Source organism: Stegodyphus dumicola, chromosome 7, assembly GCF_044657685.1.
Source record: "Stegodyphus dumicola isolate Sdum_Otavi_A_Nest chromosome 7, ASM4465768v1".
Taxonomy (NCBI): domain Eukaryota; kingdom Metazoa; phylum Arthropoda; class Arachnida; order Araneae; family Eresidae; genus Stegodyphus; species Stegodyphus dumicola.
In genome coordinates, this window is record NC_140774.1 from 182,246,116 (window position 1) to 182,266,415 (window position 20,300).

The window sequence follows — 20,300 nt, forward strand, 5'->3', positions numbered from 1 at the left end:
CCAAATACTATCAGGAACATACTTTATCGCCAATTTTTTTTGAATGAAATACCATCGCTTTACCCACAGTGCCATCCATCTGTGAGACTCCATGAGGACAAAGCTAGCAGTCACACATCAAAATCCACTGTAAATTTCCTAAACGAAATGGAACAAAAAAACTGGTATCAAGGCCATACCCTTCACTGATATCCCTACTAAGTCTCCCGATGTGTCGCCTATGGATTTTTGTGCTTTCGGACTTTTAAAACTGCATTATCTAAACGTTGTTCCTAACAGGACTCTGGAAAGCTGTTCGGGAGGACTGGGATAGAATACCTCTTCTGCCACTTCAAAAGGCATTATTATTCTGGAAATTGCTGTGTCGTAAGATAGTTAAGAATAAGGGATGTCAAATAGAACATTTAAAACACAAGAGATTTATATAATTTAGTTTTGTGAATACAATATACTTCGTCTAAAAAATGTGTGAACAGCCTCTGTATTAGGTGTACTTATAGTTAATTCAACCATGACGTGTGGGATATACGTTTCCCACCATTAAAAACTACAGCTGGAACTCACGTGTCCCAGCATTTGGCCTGAAACGCCCTTGCGAAAAAAAAATCCCAAATACTAAATTTGTATTATTTAAGACATATTCTGTTCACTTAGATAGGAAACGGGGTAATTTTTGTTTAATTCGGTTGTCAAGGGGTTAAAACATTTCTAGTAGTCAAGGGGTTAAAACATTTCTAGTAGTCAAGGGGTTCTTTTTCTAAATTAATTTGCTCAATGACTGAATGCATATTTGATTAGTGATAAAATTTCATTTACGTTTGTCAAAATTTATTACTCACGCTATCTCATAGATATAAGCTTAATTAGGCAATCGTAATCATATCAACTCTAATACTAATGGGATATGATTGTAGGAGTACATTACTTATCATTAGTGACATCATCCTCATATGCGGCAGCAGAAATTTCGTTACCAACAGATTAGCATGATAAGTTGCAGTTGTCATAACCGTTACGGTACTAAATCACGGTGGACACATCGGAGCTTAATATTTTTTAACTATGGATTTGTTTAAGGCAAAAGTGAACGTGCAATAAAATTCAAGTCCGTGAAGAGATAAGTTAACTAATGTTAAGAATTACACATAAATATGAAAAAATTTTAAGGCCTCCGCAGTCAGTTTTTAATTTATGAAGATGTCGATTTGCTTTTGATGTTCATGCAGTAAAACATTTTAAATAAACTGCATGGTTACTTTCGATTTCGCTAATTGTGGACAATGTGGTTAAATAGATAATGTATGTCTATATAAATATTTAAATGCTATAACTAATTGCTATTTATACACTGCACTTCGACTGCTTTCACTTTTTAGCTTATTTTATTTCAGTCAAAATGATAAAATATAATTTTATTTCGCCTAAGTTTTATTATAATCTTCTATTCTATCAAAAATGTATGACCATGAGTCGTATTTTTTGCATCATTATTAGAGAAGGATTATAGCGGTATTGTCTCTTTGTTGTTAAATATATTACTCTAACTTAACTGGAATCGAGTACTTCTGCTAGTATCTATATATTTTTAATTTTTCTTTTATTTATAAATATATATATATTTTTTAATATATTATTTATTGATTAATTGACACATAAATGGATCGAAATAAATATATATAGGATAAAATCGCAAGTTCAGTCATTTATTTCTTTCTTGTAAAATATATATAATAATTCGTTCTTGCGTTTGAGTTATATATACAGCTACCAAACCTCAAACTCAAATCACTAGAGAACTCCCAATCGCATACAGAGCACGGAATAGCCAAACAACTTCAGAAAAACGAGTTGTTTAGAAAGGGTATGTTCGATAAGAAAAGTTTTTGAAAGTTGTCGTTTCGTAGTTTCTTACTCAAACAAAACAAACATTTGTGGCTCGAAACAGTCTACAATTGGTTTAGTTTATTTATTTTTTCGATTTTTTTCCCCCTACAAGCACAGAGCTACTTGTGAGACTACAAAAAGCTGAACTTATGGAGGGAAAGGTATAGTATTTCTTTGGTTCCAGACAATTCGTTTTTCTTGGAGCGCTGTCTTTTTTATCGGCCATGGAGTGTTAAAAAAGAATTTTATTCTTGCTTGAAATCACATTTATGATTCGAGTGGTATCATTCCCTGTAGAGTATTAAGAGAGGTGAAAACAGTTTAGAATTCATCATACTGAAGCTTTAAACGGATGAACACTATCTATAAATCATTAAACGCAGTTTTGGAGCAACTTTTTGTTATATTAGTATTCTATGCCCTTCTTGAAAAAACGGCCCACCAGCAGCCGAGCGGTAAAGTCGCTGAACACTGGTAGTTCGGTCCGAGGTTCGAATCCCGGGAACGGGCTAGCTGCATGGGCGTTTTCGTGGTTTTCCCAAAGTGTAACGTATATACGAGCCAGTTTCCCTTAGAAAGTCCTCCATGAAGACATCCCTCCCCTTAGGCAGATAGCTCTAGTGTGCTTTGCAGTAATTAAATAAACCAAACCAAATCTTCAAAAACGTTCATAGTATTACTTTACATGAAAAAGAGTAATATAAATGATTAGTAGCATTAGGTTTTTGACTTTTTCATACAGAATGTGGCATATAATTAAATTCCTACTACTAAACTAAAACTGAACTCAGTGGCGTAACAGCCCTAATGGGCCAAGGCCTGCAGTGCCCGAAATCTGTTTTCTTGACCGTGGGCGCCGGGGTGCGTAAGGATAAGCCTTGAACAAGTGGTCAGCTTGTCGCAGGACCCCCCAGTGTTTAGTCTCCAAGCGAACTTTTTTACTTCCTTGTACGAAGTAAAAAGGAAGTAATTGTAATCGCGAAAAGTTTCAGGCAGCATATTTCAACAAAAATATCCCATTTTGATCTCTTTCAAATGCAATTTAACGATGTATTTCCGTGATATGTCTACGTAAGGACAGAATAAAACACTCTTTTCCTCCAAAAAAATTATAAAACTGCTTTAAAATGAATTCTCAAGAGAATTTTTCGTGGCGTAGGTACGTACGTACGTATGTATCTCGCATAACTCAAAAACGAGTAGCCTCAGAACGTTGAAATTTTGTATATAGGACTTCTATAACATGCAGATGTGCACCTCGTATTTTGGTTGCAATCGGCCGCACCAAACGTATATAAATATATTTATATATATACCAACTCTGTACCCGGCTGAGTGATCTCAGTTTTTTTACTCTTATATGTTTGTAAATTGTACATGTTTTGCTTTAAAAATGATTGAATTATGTTTTTCTTATCTTCCGGTTAAGGTTTTTATGCCTTTAGTAAATCTGTATGCAATATTTTTAGAATTAGCAACAATTTTAAAATTGTTTAAGTGCTGCTAAGCCTAATAATATTTTTGATGGCGGCCATTGCTCTTGTTTACATTTGAAACAGCAGGATAGCGGAATTGTTGCCAATCTAGAGAAACTTAGCTTCACAACCACAAAGATAACGCCTTCATTTATTATTTAAATCATGCTTAATCCTTTCTGGAAATTTTTCGAGGAAATAAGCGTTTAAGATTTACTTCGTAATTTTTGATACAGATAGTTTGATATTTTATGTATTTTTGCCTTGTCACGAAGTGAAAACTGAATTAATTGAATGAGAAATACTGAACCGTCTGTGAAAAACTGTTTCTTTTTTGTTTTGTTTGCTTAATTTCTTTTATACATCGTTCTAGCTTTGTTATAGTATTTGAATAGAACATGTGGCAACGATTAGATAATTCTTTAAATGATATAAATTTTGTGCATTCTGAGTTATAATATGAACGAAATATAATACTGTTAAGTGAACCTAGCGCCAGAGTGTCGCTATGGTAAACAAAGTGAATTTTAAAGAATGCATTTATTCTATTGCGGTTTATGCGCTGTCGGCGAAGTAGGTTTAATTCAATCTAATAAGTTTAAATGAAATGCAACGAAAAATGCGTATAATTTAATATTCCGTACAAGGAATTGATGTGGTGTACACATCAGATTTTTTTTTTAATCCAATGGCAGATTGTGAACAATTACAAATGTAACACAGTCCATTAATCTATACAAGACCGGATGTAATGGTCTCTTTATTGTGAAGGCACCTAATAGGTGGGCCACCATCGTCTTTCCTATGAAGGGACGGACAGTTACAACCATGCCTTCTCCGGGAAACTAGGCTCTTCGGCTCGCAGTCAGCTTCCCTGACCACTATACCGACTGTGCGGCCCCCAAGCGAACTTAATACTCATTTTATTGAGCTAAGTGATGGAAATCAAGGGATGAAAGGCTGAGTCGACCTTGCCCAGGCCTGGAATCGAACCCTGGACCTGTGGTGCTGCTGCGCGATGCGCTAGCCACTGCGCCACCGGGCCTAAAATTCCTACTACTGTGTGGGCCAAATAAGACCTACCAATGTTAACCACACATATATTTTTATTTTCTGATATAATTATATTTTCTTTTTATAGGTTATAATTGAATTCTTGGAAATTTAATATAGAACCATACAGTACAAAACAACGCGTTTTAATTATCGAGTTTTCCTATTCTTGTCAACGATCAATTGTTATGACGCAGCGTAAATATCGGCAATATTTTAATTCAAGTGTATTGTTCGGGGCGGTGTTATGGCCGCCAATACAGTTATCGGCGCATATTTCTTCGAGAATGAGAATGGAACGCCGGAAACGATTTCCGGAGCTTCTTACAGAACAATGATTGAAAACTTTTTGCGGCCAATGGCGGAGCAGAATCCTTTTTTATAGGAATGTTTAATAGACAAAGTGTATGTTAATAAACCAGAGACTATTAGACAGCTGAAGTAGAATATCTAAGACGAAATACTGAACCTTCAACCAAAAACATTAATTGGTGTAATGGAAAACGCGTTAAAAAGAGCCAATCTCTGTATCAAGAAAAATGGTGGACATTTGTCTGATGTCATATTTCATACATAATTCCAATAGAATATATTTAATGTATAAAACATTAATCATTAGTAGATCTTATTTGGACCACCCTGTGTTAGCTCACACTCTCCCTATATCTTGTTCAAATTTTCAATCTTTAATAAAATACTTTTTATTCATCCACTCAAGTTCAAATACATTTTTTGATACTTTTCCATTTCGCTTGCGCAAGCGATAAAGTCGCCAAAAATGGTACAACCGATGCCAAACGGAAATTCCTCGCTGGTAACCTTTTACGCCTCATTTTCAAAACAAGTCGCAACCATTTCTTGTTCGATTGATTGTTTCTTTCAATACTGGCGTACAGTTACATAGAATGTTTACCACGTAGTTCAATTTTATGCCTTAAGGCCATTCACGGTAATTACGTCAATTAGAATGGAATTACACCACTCACCCGAAGACAAAAATATAGAAAACGCCAAGGTCAAAGGTTAAATTCATCCATTCTAACGAGATTGCACTAACGAAGTAAAGCACTGCGGTTTCACATAATTTCTGAGTAAGCTATTCAAACGAATCGAAATAATTCTTGCATTTAAATTTGTAATCCGAATTTAGATTTAACTTGAAATTAATGTAGATAATTACTGAGAGAATTAGATTTTTGTGGCGTAGTTTACGTGAGATGAGATCACTTGCGGTCACGTGATATGGAACGGCGAATCACCATGTAGTACCATGAAAGCATAGTAAATTCTTAAATTAATGTCTTTTTACAAATGTATTGTCTTTTTACAAAATTTTAAACCATATTAAAATGTTTATGCCTTCAAAATAAAAAAACTAATTATTTGTTAACATTTTTTATGTCTCTACTGTGTGTTGTCGCCAATAAAGTCTGCTTGGCGAGATTTGCGCGGGCGAACTGAAAGTACGCATTTTTTTAACCTTGTAGTGGATGACTGACACTCGATGTTAATACAGTTTTTCCACATATTAAAATTTTTTAAATGTTTTTATTTAAATTACTTTTTTTGTATTTTTAAAATTGTTCTTTGTTGACCTAAGTAGGAGTTTAAATTTTTTCTATATTACTTCTTTATAAGGTATTTTCTTCCTCCTTTCTGCATCGAATCCCGGCGAGAGGTTTGCACAATTTCTCATCTCTTGTTTCAAAATAACGTAATGGCTCTACATTGGCGCCCGAACTAAACGGTGTTTCGATGAGGATTCTTCACCACCAGGATTTGGCAACTGTGTCCCGTAATCCCTAGTAACCCTTTTTTAAAGGAGGAGTATGTAAGATATTTTCTTCTTCCTTTCTGCATGCATTCGTGGGATAACGGTAGCACACTCGGCACGTATTCGAGAGGTCCCGGTTCGAATCTTGGCGAGGGCATTGCTCATTTTTTACGTCTCCTACATCAGAAATAACGCAGTGACACTACAAAGTTTACGAATTTTCAAAGCAGGATAACACATATGTTATACAGTGAAATAAGTGTGACTGAATACGGTTTGGTAGATCAATGTCACAGATTTGAGAAACAGGTCTTGCTTTTGATGTGACGTTTTGGGAATGTCCTTTATGCCATTCAATGTACTAGTGTCATCACCCAAGTACATTTGCCAGGCCAGAAGTGCGTCCTGTAAAGCATTGCCAATGTCCAGTTCAGTTCTATTTTCAAGGCTATTAATATCAGCCAAATGTTAGTAAAATCCTGAGTTTTCAGAAATCTGATGGAAAGATGACATGATAATCATGAAAAAACAATCATTTATTGCTTGGAAAGTATTCAGTATTTGCCAATTTCCGTTTTCATTTCGAAAGTATTCGGTATTTGCCAATTTCCGTTTTCATTTCGAAAGTATTCAGTATTTGCCAATTTCCGTTTTCCTTTCGAAAGTATTCGGTATTTGCCAATTTCCGTTTTCATTTCGAAAGTATTCAGTATTTGCCAATTTCCGTTTTCATTTCGAAAGTATTCAGTATTTGCCAATTTCCGTTTTCATTTCGAAAGTATTCAGTATTTGCCAATTTCCGTTTTCATTTCGAAAGTATTCAGTATTTGCCAATTTCCGTTTTCATTTCGAAAGTTTCCAGTATTTGCCAATTTCCGTTTTCAAGCTTTTATTAATAAATAATGCGCTACCAGTCTTTAAACGTAGCATTCCGAAAGCTGGATGAAGGAAAACTCCACTCAAATCAGAAGTGAATTCTAAAGCCACAATATACAAAACTTTATTTTGTGTTAGTTTATAAGCAATAAATAAGGTTTTGCTTTAGTTTATAAGCAATCTAAGTTTACTTTATTTCATAAACAATCTACGTATTACTTAGTTTTAACAAATATTTTTTTTACTTTCGTACAAATGATTATTATCAGTAGACTAAATTTAAAAATAAATAATGCAGCAAAATTTGAAAAAATACTATCTCCCCCCCTCTTTTAATTGTTCACGTAATATCTAATTTAATTTTCTCATTACTGGAACCTTAGTACGCTTTTCGAAAAGTAAACCTAATACTTTTAAAACAGCAGAAAACACTGCTGTTTCATTACAGGGATTTGATCTGTACAATATTTGGAAAAAAAAAAAAAAAAAAAAAAAAAAAAAAAAGATAGAATAGATGAGAAAACTAGGGTTACGTTTGTGCAAGGTTTGCTCTTTTTGACCACAAATCTTTGAGTGTATGACATCCCTGGCTCATGGCCTGCTCCAAAGCAGTTTCACCTTTAGGTCTAAATGTAATTTTGTTCTCATTTGTTTCACTTCTATAAATCAAGTGACGTCATTCAACTGTGAAGTGTTGGAAAGAGGACAAACTTGTTTGTCTAATGACATCGGAGAAAACTTGGAGAAATATATTGCACCTTAATGTAAATGCACTAGAAAACTAGGAAAAATGTATGACACCTAAAGTACCTCAACAGCCACAAAAAGTGTTTACTGTAGTAAGGTCTAGGAAACAAAACGAGAACCACAGACTGTCAGGTTCAGGTTCAGGTGGAAATGTAGTGGGACACCCAATGTTTACTATAAGTAATGTAGGTATAGTCCCACTACACTTCGGTTTATTTTTAAAGTTAATATTAAAAAAAATACATAATATAATATAACACATAATATAACAGTATAAATAGTATATCGCTATTTTGATTGATATCATATCTATAATTATAGAAGTTATAATAGGTATAATAATAGTAGGCTAACAGTCATAATTTAAAACAGTTCATAATAGTTCCTTGAGATAAAGTTTATTTTATGAATCTGTATCTTCTTCCTCTTCTATTTCCTTTTTTTTTTTTACTATATCAGTATTATTGCAAGGGTTTGTTTTTAAGATAATTTGATAAGAAATGTTTTAGATGAATTGCAGCTTCAAAAATGAGTATTGACATTAATTACTTTAGTGCTCACATAAATTTTTGCCTATTGAAGATAGATATTTCATTGTATTTTCTATTTTATTTTTTAAATGTTTGTTGGTAATTGCGAAACGAAGGAAGGCATTGATATTTGAATTAGGCAATTTAATATGAGTTGACTTTGTTAAGGGACATTGAGTAATATAATGGATTGGATCACCTTTATTTCCACATACACATTGCTCAGAGTTTGAGATGTTGAATCTGCCACAGACTATCATCAAATCGACAGGGTTCAATCAAGTTGCCAGTAGAATGAATGTAACAGATCATTCTTATTTGAAACCTCAAATTTTCACTCTTGGCACTACAGGCTAAAAATGCAGTTCTTCAGAAGACTGCCAATCCTTCGCAGGGCGCTCTGTGTTGCGTCATAACAATTTTACCTGGGAGATAACAGCAACGTTTTAATTCTCAAGAGGATACGACGTTGTATTAGTGAGGCCTGTTTTGTAAATTCAGGACACTAACTTAACCTAACCATGTTCAAATATACATCAATAGAAACATGCATAGAAATCCTGGTGTCACATAATTCGTGACTTCATTATAGAGGCATGTAATCGGAGGACCACCGATGCCTTCTATGAAGGGACAGATAATTTACATCCATGCCTTCTCCGGAGATCGAACCCGCGCCCTTCGGTGCGGCAGTCAGAGTCACTAACCAGTTTCCTGTCTGGGCGACTGCCTAATAATATATCCTCACCTATTTAATTTATTAATCCAAAGGGGCTTTGTCCCTGAAGGACTATTATTTTCGTTTTGCGATTTTGCGTTGAATCACTATAAATGTCCGTTTCACTTTTCAAACTGTTGCCACCAAATGTTAGAGTCCTGCATTATATTTGAATAAATTAAATAATAAAAAAATCTGCATAAATATATGTTTACTTCTCGCATTATGATGAAACAACAGTACATAGAGCCATCGAATTTTGAATGATGTAATCCTCCTACGAATATGGGCAGGTGGAAGACCAAAATTGAAATTTGGAATTTGTTTTATTAGCGATTTGATATTTTGTAAAACTTTAACGAATTTTTGATTAACAAACTCAAGGATTTCAAAGCAATTGCAATAGTCTACGGGGGGTTGGGGGTGGGAACCTTTTTATCTCTAGCGCGCGGAACTGTGTACCGGAGATTCTAAAGATATGCTGTTTTTAAAATTATTTTGCGACATTGTTATTGAACTGAATCTTATGATTTAACTGCGAAGAACAGGATATTTAATAAATAAAGGTAACAGAAAAAACGTCAAAAAACGCCCCTTTGAGCGTAATTTATAATCTGAAACTTTTCAGATTTTAAAAAAAAGAAAAAAAAAAAAAAAAAAAAAATTTAATTATTGTTATTTCGAAGCAAAATATCTGCGCTCTTAATCACGTTGAGACATCAGATGCAAAACCTACTACGAGGCCAATTGCGACAAAAACCGATAATGCGCTGCACCCTAATTACATATACGATGATTTCTCATATAATGACCGAATTCTCGTGAATGTGAAATGCAATATCGCATGAATATGAAAATATCAAGAATTCTTTCTCATGTGTTTTTACTCTCATATAATCTAATGTATTCTCAAAATGCAATCTGAAATGTACATATGCGCTTGGTTACTACCTTTTTTAAAGCAGCAGTGTGATAGGACTTCATTCTCAGTTTTAATAGTGGATCCTAGGTCTCTTACACACTTGTCTCTCCTTACCATCGACATCTCAACGTGTCTTCATTCACTATAGCTGTGCAACATCTAAAGGCAGAGTTATCGTATTCTGTCCATTGTCTTTCCTCTCTTGCGAATGCAATATCGGTCTATTGCCCTGTTATAGATTGCTGTGGAAGGAATTAATTAAAGAGAAAACAGCCTTACAACACAAACATCTTATGTACTTCTCCTCCAGCCTTCTTAGCACGCCTTCGTGGTGCAGTGGTCAGCACGCTTGACGCGAATTCGAGAGGCCCTTGGTTCGAATCCCGGCGAGGGCATTGCTCATTTTTCATCTTTCCTCCTTCGAAATAACCTATTGTCTCTACAACTTGAATCAACGGTCTGTTGAAAAAATTGATTAAAATAGGCACAAGAAGATAAGAATGAGATGACGACTTCGCTGACGTTGCTTTGTGTTTTCCAAGTTATGACTGCATTACCTTTACAAATCTACATATTCTTTAGATTATTTTTCCAAATATCAACTCCATGGTTGTAGGTTTCTTGGATTTTTCGTTTTGACCTTAAAAATGCGTATCTGGTACTCATGGTTACCTCTTGTTGCAAATTCTTTATAGCCGCAAACATAGGGTCTTGAAGCAGAATACCCAAATACTATACCGTTGCAATCATAAGTTCAAACAATGATGTAGCTTCGGAGATGGGTGTCATGGCATCCAACGCTGCAACAAAAAGACAAAATGGGTAATTTTTCTTTCGCCCACTCTTGCGCAACTTCATCTCTTACGGCTTTTCCTTGTATCTGCTGCCGAGGGGGACCAAAAAAATTCCGATGAAAACTCTTCCTCAGCCGGGGTGAAGTGGCAAACTTTTCTTTGGCTATAAAACACGACCCAACACAAAAACGTGAATACGAGCCAATTAGTTTTAAAGTATCCTCCACGAAGGCTAAATGCATTATATATCTCTCCACTTAGGCAGAAAAATAGGTTTTCCTGATTATGACAAAGCACACCAAAGCTATCTGCCTACGCGTAGGGATGCCTTCGCGGAGGACTTTAAGGGGACTCATACACCTTAAAACCCATAGCCATTTTTAAACCTTAAAACCATTAGCCATTTTTAAAATATCATGCGCGCAAGGTGGAAATATGGCGAAATATTTTGTCACAAAGAGGATTAAATTACAAAACTATTTGTGGCAACACTAACTTTCTGGTTATTAGTTTCCAAAGCAGCTATATTATGTAGCCAGCTGTAAAAAGTTGGAAGTAATTGCTTTTAAAATAAATAAAATATTCCAATTCTTGCAACAGTCACATATTCGAAGATCATGAGGGGTTTAAGGTGTATGAGTCCCCTTAAAGGAAACTGGCTCGTATACACGTTACACATGGTGAAAACCACGGAAACACCCATGCAGCCAGTCCGTCCCCCCCCCACGGGATTCGATCTCAGGTCGGTTTAATTTTTGCGATTATGACAAAGCCTCAAGAGCTATCTGCCTAAGGGGAGGAAAGCCTTTGTGGAGGGCTTTTTAAGTGAAACTTTCTCGTATATGCGTTACACATGGAGGTTTTCCTGAGAATATTCTCGAGCGCAGATCAAAAGCTATATAAACCATGCCATTACGGGGAGTAGCAGTTTACCGTAAAGAGTATCTTGAGTGTGTTGAATTCAATATTAGTGCTTTGAGTCCAGAGAGTAGCTTGAGAGCCATCGACCGAGTCGGGAACTGTTCCGTAGTGCTTTGCCGTGAAGCTGTCTTCACAGCTATGGCCTGAAGGCTGTGTTGCTGATTGTTTCAGCGTGTTTATCATAGTTTTTCAACGACTGTAACGCGTCTTTGGAACTGCCTGTGTAACACTGACGAATAAATTGTGTTTTGAATCTTCATTCAGTGTTATCATCAATCACTCCTAATCCACGAACCCGTGGAACGCAACAACATATTATATTTAATTATTAAAATTTTTCAATGCATAATTTTTGTAAACGATTGAAGTATTATTTTATTTAAGCGTAGATGTCACTTACGGATATATTATATACCTATATGTAATCTTTTTCTTATTGCATTAAATTATTTTAGTTGCTAAAAATGGTACACATTTTATTACTTAAGGGATTTACGGTAAAACGATAGGCAGGAATTTTTATCAGTGAGCTTATAGCGGCTTTTTTTACACTGTAGCTCTATATATAAAAAGGGCAAAACATTTCTTTCTGAAGTGCTACATTAGAGCAACAAGAAGTTGGAATTGAATTTTGCCACTTGAATAAAAAGTAAAATTTTTGCAAAATGCATTTTACCGTAATTCAGATCAGTTTTTTCATGTAACACGCAGGGAAAAAAGGGACTCCGTCGGCATTTATATAAATATGCATACTCTGTAATATTAGAATCTTCTTTGTTTATGAGTAACATTCATTAGTTCACGCAAATATGCAAGGAACGTAAAAATCTTGGCATGTAATTTATTTCTTCCTAATTTCTAGCAGAAAAGTTCTTGTGAGTATAAAAAATGACAAAGAACTTTCATTTCTTTCTCGCATAAACGAATTTAACTTTTCTGAGTTATCTAGAGCAAACGAAAAATGGGAACTTAATAATAAAAAGCGTAATAAAGTTCCACGGATCATTAAGACTCCCTAAGTATATAGTTGGTGTTTTCCTCTTCTTGTGTGATTTACAACACCTTCTCCGCCTTCCAATAAGCAATTTACGATAGGTTCTCCGCCCTGAAGAAACAAAGAAAGTATACCGAAAAACGTTCCATCTTGACATTCTTCTACTTCTCGACGAAACGTAACATCTGGGCGCCTTTCAAATTGCTAGTAAAAGCAAAAGTCAGTACTATAATTTATCTTCTCGGGTTAATAGATTAATCAAATCGGAGACAAAGTAAAAATAGGCTTAAAACATTAATTCTGCAAAACTTTATTCAGCGTCTCCGAAAGAATTCAAGCCATTTATTTTCTTGTCAAGAGTATCTTTTATTTGGCGCCTTTTTTCTCTCCTTCATCTTCTCGGTAATGTTGTCGTTCGGAAAATCAAATTTCTGAACGAAGAAGAAGAAAATGTGAATGGAAACAACCATTTTTTTGGCTATTTATTATTTTAAAAAATGACAAACCCCACGCATAACAGGCAGCAATTGGTCTGAGAGGTAAAAATGAGAAAGAGAATATCTGGTAAGTAAAAAGGTTTCTCGTGCATTTCCAGCTTTGTCGAATATAAGTAATACCGGAAAGAAAAGATTTTAAACAAGAAAAAGCTTTCTAACGAGCAATATCTACATATGCCGACTTGATTTTTATTTCATAATATACACTGTTTCTAAAAGTTTCCGAGACGGAAACATTTGAAAGCAAAGTTTTTTTGTATTTTACGGCTTTATGTACGCAAATATAATATAAAAAAGAAGAATATTTCCGCTGCTCAAGTATTTTCTTTTATTCGGTTTGCATATATATATATATATATATATATATATATTTTCTGTAATACTGTTTCATAACATTTCAGAACAAACTTTCTGGAACGTGTTTTTCACTATTAAAAGGTATCTGCCTACGTTCGGAGCACTTTTTTTTAAAAAACATAGAATTCTGATGAAATATATATTTATTTAGTCAAAATATGATATCAAATCATGAAAATAGGTAAATTTTTAGGAATATTTTTATAAATTTTTGAAATATATGCAATTTTATGCAAATTTTTAGGAGAATTTAACACTTACGTTAAATGCCGTATATTTTTTCTCACAGTATATATTTCAATTTTTTTTATACTGTATACTACTACAACACTTATCTGTGTTATGAACTAAAATGTATATGATATTTCTAAAATTTACTAAAATATGTGTAATTACATGAAAAAACACAGTTTTTTTGTAAAATATTTCTTATCGTTTTATATAGAAATACTTATAAAACAATCAAATTAATAAATATTACTTAGATTGTAGCTTAAAACCTAATAAATAATATAGAAAACATTTTAGTGAAATTTAATAGAGATATCTTTAGAACATTTTGAGTAATTACATTTCTTGTATGTAAAAACACTAGAAAAATTAGTTTTTCAGAAAACGCATTTAAAGATTTCACATTAACAGAAAAACTGTTCTGTTGTATTTACACACTTAAAATTCTCCACATTTGTACATCACACCCTCCATATCTTTATACTTAAGTAATTTTGATTTCCTATTTGATTTTAATTTTTTTCTGGCTATTTTCGAAATGAGCGACGAATGAATTTTCGAGTTCTTTATTCTTTCGTTATCAATTCCAAAGTAATTTTTAATCATTTCTTGTTCAGTTGATATGCCTAAATGTTCAAACACAGGAAGTAATCCAAGATACCCTGAATTAAAAATTAAAACGGCTATATATGCACCCAGCAACATAGTCTTTATACCTAATCGCAATGTTGCCAAACCCAGTTAAAAAAACCGCAATGTTGCCAGTCCCAGTTCAAAGAATTAAGGCAAATAATTATTGCCAGAAACAAAAAAAAAAAAGTACCCAGAATTAAAATGATATGTTTTAGCACAATTTTACACACAAACAGTTAAAAAAAAAACACGGATAACAACATTGTTTAATTTTAAGTTGAGCCTTTTAAATGGCACTTCCGGTCTTTCTGCTTTCACTTCCAGTGCAGTTAATTGGCTATACCTTCTCTTCTAATTATCACAAACGTAAAAATGAACCATTTTCGGAATCCTACAAAATTGGCCTTTCAAATTGGGCAATAAAAAAATCGAATTTTTTCGCCGAAATCGTTTTTTTAACGTAGGCAGATACCTTAAATACAAATATATTTATTTAGTATATGTAATATTTAGACTTTTGGAAACTCTTTGGAACAAATTTTACACACCAAAACGCCAATAGCAAGAGTATCGTTTAATAAAATAGATTTATATGTTAATACTTTCAGTCTGTTTGCTTCAACTGACTTGATATTTTATGTAATCTTGGTAATTATTACAAAGATATGGAAAATATCATTTTAAACATTTTATTTTAACATGGGGAAATTCCAGGGGCCTGGGACAAATATGTCCCACTGGCTGGTAATGGTGGGACATATGTGTCCCATAAGTACTAAACTGTTGGCACATAAAAGACATAATCAATAGAAACTATTTTTATTTTCATAACTTATGTGTGATAAGAAGTAAAACATTTTTTGCATAGTGGTAGATTGCATGTCACACAAATTCTTCTAGTTCTTTTCTCTCTTTTGTTTTCTTGGTGCAACTGTGAAACCTTCTTCTAGTGGGCTCTTTAATGGGTAAGTGATGTCCTATATTCAACAACTTGGAAATGGATGATGATCTAGTTCCAAGTTGGATGATGATCCAGTTCCAAGTTGGATGATGATCCAGTTCCAAGTTGGATGATGATCCAGTTCCAAGTTGGATGATGATCCAGTTCCAACCATACTGTAGTGGTAGTACAATACTGTAGTGGTAGTACAGTATGGTAGATCATATTGTAGTGGTGGTTCAAATACCATATGCCAGATGTATAACGTTATATGTATTAAGTTAAAGTTGTAAGGATTAACGTTCAAGGATCAACGTGTAAGGTTACTAACGTTTATTTTATTTTAAAACTGTACTATCACTTCTTATTTTCTACTTCCGGCCAGAATTAAACGCTTTAACTTATTTATGCAAATTGTCTTGCTAACGCCAAGCGCTTAAGTTGTGGCTTTTTGCCAAGCAAGAGAGAGGAAGGAGTTATTGGAAGTAAGCCGCTTACCACTGTAGTTTTACGAGTTTTCACTCTGTTGCTGGTTGCCTTCAAGTCCAGAGGTTTAGCCCTCTTGATAATTGCAGACGTATCGTAGTTTTAGCAGCTCGGCATACTACAAATAACATATTGTAATGGTAGTCTATCATATATAATTTTGTAGTGGTGATGTTAGAAATGATGTCTACTACTAGCGGGACATTAACTACAGTAAGACCCCGCTTAACGCTGTTTCGTTTAGCGCTGTTTCGGTTTAGCGCTCTTTTATTTCAACCCGGGGATTCTCCGAAATTGTGCGCAGCACTAGGTTTCCAAATAACATATCCGAAACAGTGTAGTTGTGTTTCTTGCTTGTTGGACGCATTTTTATCATTTGAAACATTTGTTGACATTATTGTAAGTTTAAATTTGAATAATACTATAACGATTAATACAGTGACAAATATTATGATCTTTAGTTTTTATCATGGGTGATAATAAAAAACAAGAAAAGAAAGCAACCAGAAAAAGCATTTCACTGGAAACTCAAATGCAAGTGATTAGAAGATTAGATTCTGGTGAACGTCAATCTCAAATTAGTGCTGCATTGATTTTGGCAACTTCAACAATAAGGACAATTCTTAAGAATAAAGAAAAAATACTGTCATCGGCAACTGCAACTACGTCAAGCTCTGCAACTAGAATTACCCGTTCTAGAATTAACATTATAGAGGAAATGGAAAAACGACTGTCGATATGGATTGACGACGAAATTGAACACAATATGCCATTAAGCCAATCTATCATAATGCCTTCTTGACAAAAAGGCAGAAAATTGGAAACCCAGAATAGACTGAATAATCTGACTGAGAATTTTATTTGTTTTTAAAAGTATATGCGTTTATATTGTTTTTATTTTTGTAAGAAATAAATGTTTGATTTTATTTTTATTAAAAAAAAACATTATTAAATTTAATGCCTAACCATTTTTTATCCGTCTTCCCTTAACCCCATTATTTACATGTTAAGATAGCCTCGCTTAGCGCTGTTTCGCATTACGCTCTACTTCGATGGAACGTATCCACCGCGTTAAGCGGGGTCTTACTGTACGTAGTAAATCGGTGCATGTAATTTCCTCTAGGTTTCTCTAAATATCTTCTGCGACTTATATAACCCGTTGGGATCGAAACAGTTAACTCTTTCAGCTCTGCATTGTCAGAATAAAGTGTATGCTGCGAGCTGCCCACTGGGAGCGACAAAACGTATACTAAGCTGACTAAATTAAAATTTCAATGCTGAGATTTATATTGAATGCATCTGATGTACCCGAACAAAGCAGCTTAGGGGACATAAAAGGCTCAGAGCTCACCTACCGTTTAAATTCGGATTTGCTTTTGTTTCGAGGAATTGCTGTTGGCTTAGACACTGAAGGTGCTTCGATGACTCCTCAGATCAGATGATATGCAACTGATTGAACTCCAATTATGTCAACGTCTTCCATTTAGCAGAATTCTCATACCTCTCAGTCGCCTGGCACGAGGACTGGAATGATGAACGGTGATGATATTGTCTTCCGTAGATCTAAATCATCGTCCATCAGCAGGCAGAGGAGAACCCCAGGCTCAGAAAGATGATTAGGGTCACGGACAGAGCGAATGCGAGAATTGCTACAGCCACACTGATGGCTACAATTTCGACAGTTCAGCAGAATCTAGCCCAAACGTTAATGTCGCGTAGAACTATTGGGCAATGACTGGAGAGGAATTGTAAAGGAAATATTTATTGAACATTAGTAAATATTACGTATCGTAAAACTGATAGATAACTAATTACTTGCAAAGTGTTGCAATGAAAACTAATTGCAAATCTAAAAAATAATAAGAAGAAAAAAATAAATAAAAATTAAATCTGAAAGCTTTCAGATTTTATATTGCCCCCATAGGGGCGTTTTTTAACGTTTTGTGTGCTACATTTATTTATTAAATATCATGTTCTCCCCACTGAAACCATAAAATTCAGTTCAAGAGCAATTATCTTAATTTTAAAATGAGCATATATTTAGAATTTCCTATAGACAGTTTGGTGCGCTGGAGATATTTTTTTTTTTTTTTTTTTTTTTTTGCTTCCCGTACAGTGATGCCATTGCTCGCTTTGAAATCGTTGAGTTTGTTAATCAAAAATAAGTTGGAGGTTTACAAAGTATGAGATAGATAATAAAACAAATTCGAAATTTGGGCTTCCAGATGCCCATATTCGAGTGACGGACTACGTTATTCAAAATTTGATGTGTCTAGATATCGTTGTTTTTTCACAGTCGAGAAACATACATACATTGATGCAAATTCTTCATCATTTCATTTCTTTAAATATAATACAGGGCTCTAATATTTGGTGGCAACAATTTTAAAAGTGAACCGACATTAAAGTTTTCAGCGGAAAATGCCAAAGCGAAATTAATAGCCCTTATGGTCCAACGCCCTTTGGGGGTAATAAATAAAAATGTATAATTCTACAGGAATCACTTTTTTTCCATTATTACTGTTTATTTTAATTGTTATTTAAATATTTAGTTTGATACCATCGTAAATGGCAAACTGATTTACAATAATTTTAGCTTTATTTTAGGTTTTAGCTAAAATATTTGGGCTTTTTTTTTTTCTGGATAGTTCCATCAAATCATATGTTATTTTTCAAACTCTATTAAATTACGTATTATTTTAATAGCTAGATTGCGTAGGTTTTAATTTTTTAAAAATGTAACACTGACTAACAGGCCCATAATTAGGTGATACGAAGCAAAAAAAAAAAAAAAGTCTGGTCGGAATTATACATTTTGGATTCTCATGTGAAATGGAGAAAACTCTTATCTGCAAGAATAATTTCTTTTAAATAAATAAGTAAGTGATTTTTAACCATTGAAGTTTTTTTTGTAATATGTAATTAATCAAAGTCAGACATAATTTTCTTGCATTGTGCACTAAATTCCATTTCTTTCCGAATTCAGTTATTTCTTGAATTATCTATGTATCTTAAGTGTGTCTCAGATTTGTTAAACTGTTTGAAATGAAACATATTTGAAATTAATAATTCTTGTCATTTTCCAAAATCCATTTCCACAACTACATAAAAAATTATGTTTGGAAGACGAGTACATCTGTTGTTAATCGTAAATCTGTTATTACATGGATTTGCCTAAATCTATCCCGATAATAATCGATAGCCGTTTTCCATGCACAGTATTCCCAAATCAGCAAAAGTATATAGAAGACTAGTAAACCGCGTTTGACCTTTTTTCCTTGTTACAGTTTATAAGCAACTTGCATAGCTCAATTTGCTTGAATTCACTTTACTTACCACCACCACCACAACAACAACAACAACAACGGCCCACCAGCGGGCGAGCGGTAAAAGCCGCTGAACTCTGGTAGTTCGGTCCGGGATTCGACTCCCGGCGAACAGACTGGCTGCATTAGCGTTTTCGTGGTTTTGCCCATGTGTAACGTGGATACGAGACAGTTTCCTGCATTTTTAAGATATTTTTCACTCAATGCTTTATATTTTCTTAAATTTTATATATTTTACTTTTTTATATTATGCAATAAATAGAAATTTACTGTAATTCGACTAAAATTTATTTAAAAAAATTTTTTTTGGTGATAACATCTGAAATTGTTTTCTCTGGCAATTTAGTTTCTCATGATAAAAATCTATATAAAAATATTTTCTAGAAAGGAAAAAATGCATTTTTCAATTCTCCAATATATATAGATTTAAAATAAGAAAAAAAAAAAATTGAAGCGATTTCTGTTTACAAATTCAGCAGTCAGGGGGTTAAAAAGACCTCCACTGGGCATCCCTCCCTTTCCTTGTAGTGCCTAAGGTCGCAGCACGTAATAAGCGAAAAATAAAAATTACTGCTTCGTAATATATTCGGTATTTATGTGTTTAACGTATGTAAGAACACATGTTCATTATACCGCAGAGGTACACATATGATCATTTTGACCATGTGTGCATTTTTTATGTTTTTTTACCTATTTTACTATTTAAAAAACATTGTAAGGCAATAAAAAATTAAAGATAATTTAAATTAACAAACAAAGATAATTAAACATGACTGATATAATTGTATTACAATTTTGAATCTTTTGCAAAAGCAGAAAACTTGTTATTACCAAATATTGGCAAGTATACTGGTGCAATAAAATATTCATAAACTTCCTCAGTTCCAATCAACCAGTGTTGTCAATATTAGAACGTAAAAATGCCCTACAGTCAAACTCATCGATACGTACTTATAGATGTTAAATGCACCACAGGAAAAAAAAAATTTGCTATGCGCATGCGCGTAAAGCGACACTTTATGTAATTGCAAACTGTAGGTTTCGAAAGAGGTTTTAAATGCACTGAGAAATTTTATTGAATGTGTACGTGCAGTAACATATAATTAGTCTTCATAAAGATACAAATGATAATAGAATGTTGA

The 20,300-nt window shown here is 33.8% G+C and overlaps 1 protein-coding gene and 1 non-coding gene across 2 annotated transcripts in view; both read left to right on the forward strand.

Annotated features, from left to right (window-relative positions):
- LOC118189558 (bone morphogenetic protein 1-like) overlaps window positions 1-20,300 on the forward strand; it is a 1,084,318-nt gene that overhangs the window by 485,570 nt on the left and 578,448 nt on the right. The gene's annotated exons all lie outside the window — the stretch shown is intronic.
- TRNAS-CGA (transfer RNA serine (anticodon CGA)) lies at window positions 10,302-10,374 on the forward strand. Its single transcript has one exon. It is a non-coding gene; the product is annotated as a tRNA-Ser (tRNA).